At 35.5% G+C, this 14,707-nt stretch overlaps 1 protein-coding gene and 1 non-coding gene across 2 annotated transcripts in view; one reads left to right on the plus strand and one right to left on the minus strand.

Annotated features, from left to right (window-relative positions):
• The window catches only part of Opn3 (opsin 3), a 43,537-nt gene that overhangs the window by 10,392 nt on the left and 18,438 nt on the right, over positions 1 to 14,707 (plus strand). The gene's annotated exons all lie outside the window — the stretch shown is intronic.
• On the minus strand, positions 6,057 to 6,160 carry LOC117285653. The gene has a single exon (XR_004516722.1). It is a non-coding gene; the product is annotated as a U6 spliceosomal RNA (small nuclear RNA).

Below are 14,707 nucleotides of genomic sequence, written 5' to 3' on the forward strand. Positions count from 1 at the left end.
CTATATTAAGATAATTTAAGAAAGATGCTTATATAGAAGGTTGAAAGAGTTAAAACTTGAAATATGAGAATACTCCCATGACGACATCCTCGTAGAATGAAAAAAATAGTAAATGGAGAGTCCTTCCCTCACTTAACATCTAATCTTGGGAAGATCTCCTTAGTTTCCATTTCTCCATCTATAAAATAGAAATATTTAACAGAATTACTGTGAGGATTAGATAATTGTATAAAAACCACATCCAGATGAGTGCTAATGTGTGACATAGATTTATTATAATGCTACTTAATATTCCAAATGAGTGCTTTATACAATTTGACAATGTTGATAATTTATCTAGAAAATTACGGCATAGTTATGTTTTTTTAAATTTAGGTTTAAAAAAATGGGAGCTTTACCTTTTGAATCTTGAAAGCATTCTGTTAAGCAATGCTTATTTTGTGGTGCTGAATAGAATGTTAAAGATTAATGAAGCATTTGGGGGCTGGGGATTTAGCTCAGTGGCACTGTGCCTGCCTTGAAAGCACAAGGTTCTGAGTTTGATCCCTGGTATAGAAATAAAGAAAGGAAAGGAAGAAAGCAAGAAAACAAGCATTTGGAAAAAAGTTTTTAATACAAGTTAATAGAAGGACTAGCTGGATCAATGTGGAGATTTTAGGTCCACTTTTCATATGATAATGTATCTTATTCCAAATCAATGAACATTTTAGATGTAAAAGAATATTTTCTTCATAATAGTGCAAAGAAAATGAAAAACTGACAAGGTAGATTGTTTAAAAGAATGAAAAATTGAGAAGGAAAGGTGGAACAAAAAACCTTTTTGGATTCACAAGTGTTGAATATTTTTTAAAAGTTGATGGAAGCCTTTAAGGCTTTGTACTACTTAGTGGGTAGATTTATAAAGAGAATACAAATGAGATGATACAAATAAAACTCAGCTCTTAGAATGATAGTCAAATGAACTAATACTCAAAGTGAAAATCAAAACAACTTTGACCTAGTTCTTGACGTTATATTGAGCAAAAAATTTTAAGTGTGTGTGTCTTCATGCCAGAAGCATTGTATATTAGTCATTTTTTAAAAAAAGCTAGGGGACAAAAAGTTCTATGCCTCATCTGTTGACATACTAAGTCACTTTGAGTAGCATAAACCCAGGAGAATACTTAAAAGCTACTTGTACAAGTTTTTTTTTAAAGCCCATCAGTTGAAAAGGATAAATCTTAGTGTGTTGCTATTGCTATGGTAAACTGTCATATAGCCTTTATTGATATATGTAAAATTGTATGCAGACATATTTAAGAAAATGTTAATTAGAATATAAATTATGTTTACTGGTTATAATTGTAAAAATTTAGATTTCAGCATGAAAAAATTACAGTTTATTTAAAGGTTATTTTTTTCTGTAAAATAATTGATGTATGTAATAAAATAAAATTAATTGGCAAAGTGGTTTACTGAATTGGTGAGAGAATTACTGATTTCTTGGAAACATCTAGAATTTCCCCCTTTAAGAAATACATTTCTAAATGCTAAAGGCAAAAAGATAATTTAAAAATGTGACAGTTTTACAAGTTTTACAGGTAGCAGAACCACTGAGCTAAATCCCCAGCCCTTCTAGTTTTTGTAAGACATGAACAGTACAGAACATGAGTGATTCGTGGTTCTGCCTCCTGCCTCGAAAACGCAAGGACCTGAGTTCGATCCCAGGTACAAAAAAAAAAAAAAAAGGGACTATAACGTGAATATTGTGATGTACTTGGCTACAGCATGTGTAAGAATGCTTTCCTTCTGACAACTATGTTACGTGGCTCTCAGGATAACTACATAAGGTAAGAAAGTGCAAGTATTTACACCCATTTTATAGATGAGACCTGGAAGAATTAAAGTAACTTGACCTGGACTCACTTCTAGTTATTATTTAGATCCATTAGAAAGACTTGAAATGATACTATTTTCCTTCACCTCCATCCCGTGGGTAAATTATTGTATATAATGGTACAGAATACATTACTTTCAAAAGTGATGACTTTAGAATTTTAGAGATAGCTTTTCCCTTAATGAGTGTACCTTAATGAACTTAATCTTTCCAACAAACAAATTCCTATTAAAATTTGTGTAATTTAAGTGGACTGACGAGTTGAAAGGAAATGGGAATTAAGTTCAAACAAGTTACTTGTTATTGTCAAGAGCTTTATGCAGATTACTTCCTGCTCTTTTATGATTTTGGCATTTCTTGTTGCTAAATATATCTTTAATCCTTAATATACTCTGAACAGCTACTTAATATATGTATAAGGAAAAAGGAATGACTAGATTTAGTGCAGAATTGACAGCAGGAAAAATGAGTATATGTTTGTAGATCAGAGGGAGATGAATGTAATTTTCTGGTTTTAAGAAAATAATCCTGGGGACATTAATGTGTACAGTAGGTTTTAAGCCATTCATTTTATTACACATCAGGTAACTTCATTTCTGTTTGAGACTTATTTGTTCCTTTATCCATCCCTTTTCTAAAAATAAATATACTAACCTAGGAGAAAGTATTTTGTTATTAGTGAATCACCTTATATTTGTAAGTAAGTCAAAAAAAATTTTTTAGCAATTACTCTTATAAAGGCGTTTTACAAAATGTCCAGCTAAAAAAGCCAGGGATTTTGTTTTTAGGCAATTAAGATTACTAGTTTTGTACATTACTAGTTTTAGGGTAAGCCTACATGAATCAGTAAGACTATTTGAAAATAGTGTATAGAATCAATAGGCTATTCCATCTAATAATTTTACTTCTTTTCTTTCATTTGGGCAGTGGTTCTCAAACCAGGCTGTAAACCCTTTAGGAGACAATCTTGAGACATTTTTGTCAAAACTCAGAGGGGAGCATTAATAGCACCTAGTGAGTAGTGGAGTTGATGGTCAATGTCGTGCAATGCACAAGGCATCCCCTCACATTTATCTAGCTCCAAATATATAAAAAAAAAATCTGTTAAGAGTAAATAAACATTTTGAATATTCTTAAGGGATATACTTTCTTTTGTGCTCCCCACTTATGCCTCTTAAGTTTTCTGACTTTTGTTCAACAGCATCACTTGATAGGAACGCCTTTGTGTCCCCCCATCTCCCTTTCGTTACCAACTAACTGGGGCATCTTTCTGGAGGTTTATGATAACCCTAAAGCAGAATTCACAATGTATCTCTTCCTGCAGTTGTCAGATGTAGACTAGAATTAACTGCAAAGCAATTAGAAATTATATTATCCTTCTATACACGGCAAGTACCTCAAAACCAAGAATTTAAAAAAAATTTAGCATACTTTTTTGAAGGAATGTTATTCACTTGAGATTATCAGCAAGTTAATAAAATTGCATGTATATCCTATGAATTTCAAAGGAGCTCATGCAAGACTAAACCATCTACAGTTGAACTGCACCCCCTGGTGGTTCACCAAGTAATGAGATAGGGCAACAGCCCGCGTTTTATAGTTGAATGTTAATTATAGAAAATACCTAATTGTAATGGAGTGAGTAGTATGCTGAATGCAGGTAATAGCCTTAGTAGATTATACTCTACCGTGAAGCAGAGGGTTCAATGCAATACAACATTTGTTAAGTACAGGCTGTGTCCTAATTTCTGTGCTAAACTTTTGGAATACAAAGATGATAGTTGTAACTGACATTTACTGAGCACATCCTATATGCAAAATACTTCTAGAAGCCCTTGTTATGTCTATTTAATCCTCATAACTAAATTGGATAGGTATTATTGTCCCCATAAGAGCTTGACTCAGATCACAGAGCTGGTAGGTAAGTAGTAGAAGTGGGTTTGAAGCCCAGGCAGTGTCACCATCACCCACATGCTATGACTGAGATGTAACGTGCTGTCTTCAGGAAGGTGTCATATTAGGGCCAGGAACCCAACTAACTACACTTTTTCCTAAAAAAACAAACAAACAAAAAACACAAAAAACCCCAACCATTTTCTCATTTTTAAAAGCCCTGTACAGGTAAGTATAAATGTTTCTATGTTTCTATGTGTAGATGAGAAAGAAGGCTCAATAGTTTCCCAAAATTATGGAATTAGTGAGTAGTACAACTTTTAATCTATTGTGGCTGACATTGTTGCACAATTAGCCATTATATTAATTGGACTGTAATAATGACTATAGCAAAGGCATAAACTGTAATGAGTGCACAAGAAAGTTCTTTTTAGTCTTAATTAGGGAAATCTGGGAATACTTCATGAAAGAAAATTTATTTAGCCTGACCCCTAAAGGTTGAAAAGGATTCCTATGGGCTGAGATGAGGGAGAGCATTCCATACAGGATAAATAGAAAAGGAGGCATGCAGCACTGAAGGTGTGGCTTGCCAGTTCTGAGCTTGCATGCTTAGGCATGCGGTGCCTGGACCCGTGTGGGAAGGCAGGACATACGAGACAGGAACAAAGCATGGAGAGTTTGGGACAGCATGCCAAGGTCGGGGCTTTCAGTGGATAGGAGGCACTGAGTAAGGTTTTCTATATAAGGCATGTTTCAGAGGTGAGCGTAGGGTAGCGTGAAGGAGGCTGGAATGACAAGACTGGATGTAGGTGGACTGGTAAGGACGACAAATTAATGTGACATGGCCTGAGCAGGACAGGGCAATTGGAAGTGAAAGAGACACATTTGGAGGTAGGCTTACAATTTGGAAGTAGAAATTACTGTATATCTCAAGGTAAAAAATAAAATAATTGAAATGACTAGAATTTCATCTGGTCCTTGATTAAATAACATATGGGACTCACACCAGTAACAAGTTTTAAGGGAAAGTAAATTGATAGATTTAAAATAAAGTAATCAGGAGATTACAGGTTCTGGAAAGTGGTCAAGTGCTTGGTATGCCATGCTAATCGGTCCTAGATGAACCAGTTGTGTTTATCAGAGAGACAGAGACAGAGATCATATGTCGTCAAAATCATACGACAGAAACAAAACAGGAAGGAAATGTCATGAAAGCTGAGAGGAATTTCAATACAAGCCTGGTCCAGAGCTATTACAAAGTGATTGTGTAAACTAATGTTTTAGCAATCAGTTTGTCAATTGATACTCGGTAGTAATGGTTTTAAACTGAAAAGTGGTATGTATCAAATGGGAAATTATTTATTTTTTTCAATCTTTTAATGTATTTTATTATATCAATATATTAATATATAATAAGGTATATACTAATATAAGGATATTATGCCAGTAAATTCATTTTATTTCAATATTATGATTGTATATTGAATATTGTTTACATAGCATATTTAACATAGAGAAAATTACATTATTTCCTGATGTACATCGTGTGCTTGTATGTATGTATCCACATGATAAAATGTAGTTATTTTTGCCTTAAATATTCACTTTTCTTTCAAAATATTAGAAGACATGAAAGACTATAATATTTACTCAGATACTTATCACTTCTGTTATTCCTCATTTCTTCTGAAAAAAATACAAGCTTCCATATGTTTTTTTCTTGAAAAACTTCATTTAAGTTACTTACACTATAGATATACTGATAACAGTTTCTCTGCATTTTTCTTTTCTTTTTTTTTAAAAAAGTTTTTTTCTTTTTATTGAGTTTATTGGAAATTCTTTATAGATCAATAAATGCCTGTCCTTCATTCAGGTCAGGTGTACAAAGGGCATTTACAACAGTAGGGGTACAGAGGGTAAATAAGTTTTTGTGTAGTGTGATGTACACAAGGGAATAAAACATCTGATATGGTATTGGAGATTTACTTTATCTTCTGGATGGTATTTTGGCAAGCTGTACTGAAAGCATTAACATTCTTTATACCTCATCCTAACATATCACTGAGAATTTAGCTAAAGGAGATAATCATGAATGTGTATAAGAACATAGTTATATGAGTTATAATGTCCATCATCAACATTTTCTGTGTGTTATGGGTCAAGTACTGGTATAAGTGTTTTTGTGCATATTAACTTTTTTTTACATTTAATCACTATGAGATTTTATTCTCATTCAGAGAAAAGTGTAATATTTCTTTTTTAACACTTTATGAGAAGAAAGTTGCATAAAAATATGCAACACTTCATGAATTTGTGTGTCATCCTTGCTCTGGGACCATGCTAATCTTTGTATCGTTCCAATTTTAGTATATGTGCTGCTGAAGTGAGCACATTGTGCATATTAACTCTTAATCTTTATCTAACTCTACAGAATACTTGAGTAGTAGCACAATCCCTATTTTACAGTTAAGAAAATTAACTGGTACTTTAATTTAGCTTGTTCAAGGTCATACAAAAAATGGAAGATTTGGAAAATGAACCTAGTTTCTTTGATCACTGTGTTATATTGTCTCTCTTAACAGTACTATTAGAAGAGTGGGAATGAAATCCAAAAGTCCATTATGAGAAATCAAAAAGTGCATGTGTTCTAGAAATCAATATACTGCTGTGAAAATCACTTAGGACCCAGGCCCTGGAAGCACTCTTTACTGTCCAAAATTTACTAGTCCCATCTCACATCTCTGTGGAGGTCAGTTCTTGCCAGAGGAGAAAGACTTTCCAGTTGGCCATAAATCACCTTACATTTCTTTATGGGTCAATACTTTCTGATCTGGTCTAATTATGATTTCCCTCTGGGTCTGAAGTCATCCATCACGAATAGTAAACCCTACTATATCATCAACTTATTTTCTGGACATTTTCACTACCTTTTAAACTTAACTCTCACAACCCCTAAGCACCCTGACTTCCCATCTCTCCCTAATACTCCATATGTCCTAGGATTAAGTTCTAGAGTAGGTGACTCCTTGAGTATCACTGTTGCTTCTAAAAGAGGACTCCTTCATTCTGTAAAGCCTTTTGCTCCAATATATCCTCATAGTACCTAAAAAATCGAACTCACTATCACACTGGTGTGCAAGGAATATAACACCTCTTTGACTATCCCCCTCTCCTCAGTTTTACCTCCTCTGAGATCACTTTTATCAGTTGGACATCCAGCCGGCATCCCAGCTGTCCATTGACTTATGAATACATCTTGTTATCTTTCTTTAAAAAGCCAGTATTCTATATACTATCCTCAAAGATTCTTATTTTATAAATTAAGTTTTTAAATTCAGCAAAATGCAAAGAATAATTTGGGCCCATGTATCTAACATCCAAGGTGAGCATATATTATCTTTAGTGAATTAAAATATTGCAGGTAAATTTCATACCTATGTATGTCCTTTCTTCTGTGTATTCTGCTTCCTCCTTTCCATAGGTCACTGCAGACATAAATTTAATGTGAATACAATCAATGCTTCAATCTTCTCTTCTTAAAATTTATTTACCAATTTTCTCCTTTTAAGGGATACTGTGTTGTTTCCTGTTTTTTTTGCTTATTTGTTGTTCATTGTGATAACCAATGCCTCACAACATATCCTTGTAAAATCTCTTCCTACCCATTGTACAGAGTTTCTCTGGGATTATACTGTCCAATATGATAACTACACATCACGTGTGTCTCTGGAGCACATGAAATATAGTTTATCTACACTTACAACTGATTTCAACATATGTACTGGGGGAGACATGAGCAGTTTAGTCTATAAGAGTTGGATTAAGTAAAATGTTACTAAAATTAATTTAGTCTATTTCTTTTTTAACTTTTTAAGTGTGGCAACTGGTAGAATATAAATAATGTGACATGAATATGGAGTATACAATACCAACCCATGTTCATCTCCAGAGAATAATTCAGGCAAAGAAGGGTGGGCTTACAATAATGGGGGTGTGTGCTGCTGATGTAATATTAGTGGCTGCTGACCTTTTTCTGCACTTTTGTAGCCAGAGGCGGCATCAGTGACCACAACACATCTTAAAATTTATTTTCAGGGCATGGCTTGTTAGGCCACCCAGGCTACTGCAAACAGGGTGCAAGCTATTCCAGGCAAACATGCACAGCTGCTTGCCCCAGGGATGAAAGGTAGGGGAATGGTTGTTGGCAAATTCTCTAAAACTAACTGGAGTTAATTTTCCATACTTTCCCTGTGAAGCTGTAAGACTTTGGAATTCCAAAACAGTGCTATTTTTCTACTTTCCCAGATACTTAGGTAGTCAGACCTGCAGCTTCATGGATTCCACATCCAAGGATTAGACCGATCACAATTCAAAAAAAATTCATCTCTACTGAAACTGTACGGATGTTTTCGTGTTATTATTCCCTAGATAATATAGTATACTAAATATTTACACAGCATTTAGACATGAAAAATCTGCAGCCGGGAATTTAGCTCAGTGGTTCTGCTGCCTGCCTCACAAGCACAAAGACCTGAGTTCGATCCCCGGTACCAAAATAAAAAAATGTACAGATTAAATTATGCAGGATAATATATACAGGTGACACATAGATAGTACATTTTACAGTAGGGACTCAAGTATCTGCCAATTCCTGCAACCAGTCGCCCATGAGTAATGAAGAATGACCACATACATACACGTATGCTGTCCTGCTAACCATCCTGGTTTTATCAAAAAAGCTTAAAGCATGATACTTCTAAATTATAATGTTATAATGTATTAGTAGAGTAGGAGAACAGATGATAAAGCTAGTAGGAATCCATTTAACTACATCATGAATAAAAATGAATCTTTTATAGAGATTTTTAATAATCAAATTTCTTATGTAATGACTGTCAAATAGCTTATTGCTCCCTTTGGAGAAAGCTATAGGAGATTGTTTTTAGGTCTATATATTGCTGCTTTAGTATGGGAACATTTTTCCTTTCCATTAAAAAGGCCATTTTCCCTTTTTGTTGATCATGGCTATTTTTCAGCAGTACTTCACTGATTAATTACAAAAATAACTATGTTTAATCCAAGACAGGTATACAGTCACTTGTACATAACTTTTATTATCAACTAAAATATACTGTTCTAAAATTTATTCATATGTTGATTTTTTTTTCAATGTATACTAACCCCTCATCAACTATTCCAAGTGCTAAGGAGGATATCAAAATACAAAAAGACGTGGTTCCTCTCTCTTATTTTGCAATTCAGTTGGGGAGATAAGATATAAGTACATAGAACTGTAACAAAATATAGTAACTAGGAAACAGCAGCTATGAAGATATAGTCTGAGTTATGTATGAGCAGAGTGTAGTGCGCACTAAGGCCGTTAAAGATAGAAAGAGGGGCTGGGGATTTAGCTCAGTGGCTCTGCACCTGCTTCCCAAGTATGAGGTCCTGAGGTCTTGAGTTTGATCCCTGATACTAAAAAAAAAAAAAAAGTAAAAGAGGATGTTGTGTAGGTAGTTGAAGAATTATGCAGCGTTCCTTGAAGCTGGCATGTTAAGCAAAGGGAGTTTTGCATAAAAAACCAAACCTTGTGAGAAATTAGATGAGGAAGGTATAAATTTCCTCAGAACAGAGTCTAAGGCAAAATATATGCACTAATGACTTATTAGAGAGTGTAATTCTAAGGAATTAAGAATAAAGGAATAGAGGAAGAGGCAGGAAGAGATGAGGCCTATATGAGAAATTGCACCTCTCTGAGCTGGCTATAACTTTTTAAAACCACAGCAGAAATGTTTGGGCTGGCAGCACATCTTCAGAAAGGCTTTGTGTGACTAGTGCAGCTTAAACCAGCCTGTAGCGTGGGAGGGTGTGCAGGTAATTTCATCTCTGGCTTCTTCCTGTGTCCTGACTTACACTGGTCCCTATCTGCTCAGTGAGGGTAAAGTCCCTTTAGTTCTGAGTTGGGTCAGATGGGTCCAGGCAGAGACTGGAGAGGCCTGAGCCTTCATTGTTCTGTTCCAGTGAGGGTGCACACACAGGGAGGTACTGTGTGTGGGTGTATGGTGATGGTTTATAGGATCAGCATTTAAAATTTTTTTTATTATTATTTTTAAATCTTATTGAGTTTATTGGTACATTTTAGGTATACAGTACAGTTACATTCAGCATTGGGATCTTGTACCCTTACATGACAGGTCTTGGTTCTCATTTTTCCCCCATATGCCTGACCTCCCTTCACCCCCTCCACCCTCCCCTATTTACAAACACTTTGTTTCTATTTTTTCCTTTTCTCATATTTTTTCTTGTCCCTTATTTCCTTTCCCCTACCCTTCCCACTTTCCCTACACCTTTAGCCCTTTACTTCCTGTTTCACATTGTCAGTTATACAATTTGTATATAGTTATACAATGCACATTTTTAGTTTTTCATAGCAGAGAAACTATTCGGTATTTACACATGTGTGTCTTATTTATTTCACTTAAGAGTATGACCTCAATATGCATCATGGGATCAGCATTTGCGGTAGTGACTGTAGTCATAGAACAGCATTGCTGGGAGGCAAGACAAAAAACCATGGCCCCCAGTTGGGTAGGTGGTTTATGGGCTGTGTCAAGGTCTAGGACACATGAATTGAGTCTATTATTAATCTTTTTTTTTTTGGTACATAAAAGAATGATAGAATAGGGGTAGATGACAGCAATCATTCATGGAATTTGAACCTGTACTAGAATAACAGGGATGGTCTGAGGCACAGAAAGGAATTTAAAAATTTTTCAACAGAAAACCTGTTGATTTTCAGTGAAAATATAAGAAGAAAAAGGAAAGGGAAATTAACCAAACAAATGTGCTCCTAAAGTGGATTAGAGCTCAGGCCCCACTAGAAAACTATTCTCTGATGCAGTTTGCTTGGGTGTACTGTGATAGATTATTGTCAGATATAGACTGGCATGTTTTAGAAAAAGATTTGATTGCCTGGTGAGAAGAAAGTGTACACCTCCCATTTTTCCATGCATTACTCCCCTCATTCTATGGGTGCAGTTGAATTAGCAGTAGAATTTAGACTATCGCGAATCCTTCCATCCCATTCTTTTTGAGACTGTTTCCTTGTGCTTGTGTTCCATTCTTCTAAAACCTGAGGGATGCCACAGAGAAGTTCTGCATTCAAACTATGGTTTCCCATGGAGCTGTAGCAGTGGATATTTCTTGGGTTGCCATGGTTTGGATGTGGTTTGTTTCCAGTGGTCCACATGTGGGAAGCTTGGTCCTCAGTGTGGCAATACTGGGAGGCATTGGAACCTTCAAAAGGGGGAGACTAGTGCAAGATATTTATGTTAGTGGGGATGTTGCCCTCCGAAGGAAGTAACCGTACTCTTGAGACTCCAGTTAATTTCTATGAGAGATGTTGTAAAAGAGCAACACTAGTCCCTCTTCTCTCTCTGTCTTCTTTTTTGGCCACATGATATCGTTTTCTCTCTTTCTCATTCCCATCGTTATGCTGTCTGACCGGGAGATAGTCAATGACATAGCCAGGGAGATCTTCACCTGAGCAGGTAAAATTCTGTGTGGATTTTCACTCTTCAAAATTGAGATAAATAAACCTCTTTTCTTTAAAGTGCATAGCCTATTATAGCAATAGAAAACATAGTATATGCAGTGTAATACTTACCTATTTTTACTCCTGATTGTGAGCCCTCTTGTTCAATACCATCTTCTGGCAAGCAGGGACATCAATATGAAACAGATTCTAGCAGGGCCCTGTCCCAGGATAAGTCATTCCTTTCCCTTGGGTATAATTCATGGAGTGAAGTAACTGTCATAAGAAAAACTTACGTGGCTGAAAGAGCGTCACATCAGAGTTAAGATAAACCATGTAAACCTGGCGTACCTGTCCATATGGGGCTACAGAAAGACAAAGAACTAAGTTTGAAGCTGGATGACTCAGACCAAGAAGAGATGTCATTAAAAGAGCCAAAGATAATGGAGAGGAGAGACGTCTGGAATGACTTCCAGGCTACTGTATGGTTCCTAAGGCAGCCCACAGCCCATGTTTCACCAACTACATCAACTATTTGCCCAGCTTCCCCTGTTTAAAAACCCACTAGACTTAATGGGGAAAATGCACAAGAAACATCAGCAAAGGGCAGCATGACTAAGAGTGGCTAAAACAATAGTACAGACACTTGGTCTATGAGATGCTCATCACCCAGAGACCACCTCAAGACAACTACCTTGTTGGGCCCCTCTCTTCTGGGGATTTGTTGCGCCTTTGGTTCAGGAAGCTCCTAATTTTTACTGCATTACAAGTATTTTGCTGGCTATATTTCCATGTGGAACTTAAAAATAAATCTTTTTAAGCCACTTACTTGAAATCATAATTTTTCTAACCTATTAAAGGGGGCTTAACTTTTCCATTTTCCTGGGTTCTCCTTGGAACTCAATCCTTATGTTGTTAAACTTTAATAACATTAAACATGAAGAATTTATTTTTGGAACAAATAAATGAAAGTGGAATTTGATAAACAGAGGGAACCAAATATGAAGGAGGAAATTAACTAGAACTAATTTTCTGCCTTAATAAATATTCAGTAAGCATATAAAAGATGTGCACTAAGAAACAACCATCCTTTTGGTATTTTAGTGAACTACTTTTATTGATCCAGTGGAAATTGCTTATTCCAATAGTCGGGAAACATTCCAGTGAAGAGGGTCATCTCAAATTTCATCTGAAATTCTTCAGCTTAACAAAAAATGGAGTTTACAAAATGACCTTTTCTGATGTCAGAGGTAAGCATAGTTACAGAGCATATAGTACATGATTGATAGATTAAATTTGCTTTCTATAGAGCCATCCTCACTAACATAAATATTTTCATAATTCCCAAAGGAAAATCAGAAAACTGCAGAGTAAGGACTTGGGAAGCAGAACTTGGATGTGAATGGTGGCTCTGTTCCATATTAACTCTTGACTTTGGCACTGTTTTTACCTCAGTATCCTCATCTGTACAATAATCACGGTTAAAGATTTTTAAATTTTTGCCAGAATTGTTGTGAGGTTTAAATGAGATCACAGAGGGAAATTGCTCAGAACAGTGCCTGACACAATGTGTGCACTCTCTATCAGTGTTGCTGGACTAGAGTACCCATTGTTCATAAAAAGAGGGAAATTTCCACAACAAATAATGTAAGTAAGATTTCAAAGAAAAATTGGTTACTTAAGAGAAAGTGATTTTTCAAGCATATTAAGCATAGTGCTTTTCTTTAATGTTCAAATATGTGTACTAATTAATAAAGTATCATCTTTATTGAGCAATCATAAGTAGTTTTGTTTCCATCACTATATGTAGATAAATATAATTCAACTGCACCCTTACAATATTTTTACAAAGCAATGTATATTTTGAATGAACAAGATTGACATTTTGTCTACTTTGAGAAAATATGTACCCACTTAGTTTAGAAGGTCATCTCCTAGCCAACTTTGAACACCAAAAGGTTTTACAGATGCTCATTTACAGGTAAAGAATTTGAAAGCCAGTCCACTGAGTGATTTGTTCAAAGTGACCCACAGAATCCATGAAGAAGTGAATTATTCACTAATGACTTTTCCCAAATCTATTTCTCTCTCATTTCCTTTCCAAGTCAGTATAACACTATCTACTTGTTTACCCAAGTGAGTAACTCAAGATTTCCTGTGGTTCATTCCCTGAGCCAACAAAGATTCGCTTTCTTAAATTTCAGATTTTATTGGGCCCTCTTTGTCTCTCCCCTTTCCCTAGTGCCACTGCATTACTTTGGTTGCTCATCACAGCGTATTTCTTCACTTAGATAATCCTGTAACCAGACTTGTGTTTTATCACAATTGTTTTTCCTAATTACAGCCAGAGGGAATTTTCCCGAAGAAAAAATGTTCAAAAGCAAAGTCAAAAGAAAATAAAACAAAATCTTTTGGAACTGTACAATGATAGAAGTGAATCAAAACAGTTTAATGGGTTCTCGGAGCCTGAGGGATACATTCTGAACTCCTTATAAGTGATTGCAAGGATCTTCCTGAGAGAGTACCTGGTCTTTCATTCTCTATTTCTAGAACTCTCTGCTTCTACCATTTTGAATTATTTGCAGGAACCCCAGTGATATTTCTTTTGATTCTCTGTGTGTTTATATAAGCTCTTCCCTCTGCCTGAAAAAAGATCAGCATCCCTTCCCCCTCACCCTCCTTTTCTGCCTGGTTAAAATGTACTTAAGCTTTAAGACTCACTGGTTTTGCCAGATTTCCACAGAAAGTCTCCTCAATATTCCTCTGCCCATTTTTAGATGGCTTTTCCCATTTTACCCCTTTTCTAGAGTACTCTCCCTAAAAGCATGGATCATATCTGGGTCATGAGCCAGGAAATACCTGTGCTAAGCACTTGCTCTATGTAGTATAAACTTCTCCAGAGTCTGAAAAATTGAGCTATAAATAAGCTACTAAAGGTGACCACCTGATGACCAAAGGAGGAAAATAACTTTGTTTTTGGTTCTTTTTGCATATTCTCCAGTAAGTTCATCATATGTTCTACTGCTCTATTCACTTCATGTGTCCTGCCCACTCCTATCACTGAAACCAGGTTTGTTCCCAATGATAACCTTGTGCACTGCCATTTAAACCCATTCACGTTTAATACACACACACACACACACACACACACACACACAATGACAGTATGAGGCAGCATTTTCTCACCACTATTATTTTATTGGTGAACAGGTTGAGATTCAGAGTTGTTAAATGAATTTTCCCAGAGTCATATGGTAATCATATAAAGAAACTGAAATTTTATCCAGGAATTTGGTCTCAAGTAATTCATGGTAGAATCTATCATTGTTTCATAATTATTTATTTATTTCTTTATAACTCATTTGTGTTTTCCCATTGCCTAGCATGGTGCCTAACATGCTATA

This window comes from Fukomys damarensis, unplaced genomic scaffold, assembly GCF_012274545.1.
Source record: "Fukomys damarensis isolate Sample0158 unplaced genomic scaffold, DMR_v1.0_HiC HiC_scaffold_11, whole genome shotgun sequence".
Classification (NCBI taxonomy): domain Eukaryota; kingdom Metazoa; phylum Chordata; class Mammalia; order Rodentia; family Bathyergidae; genus Fukomys; species Fukomys damarensis.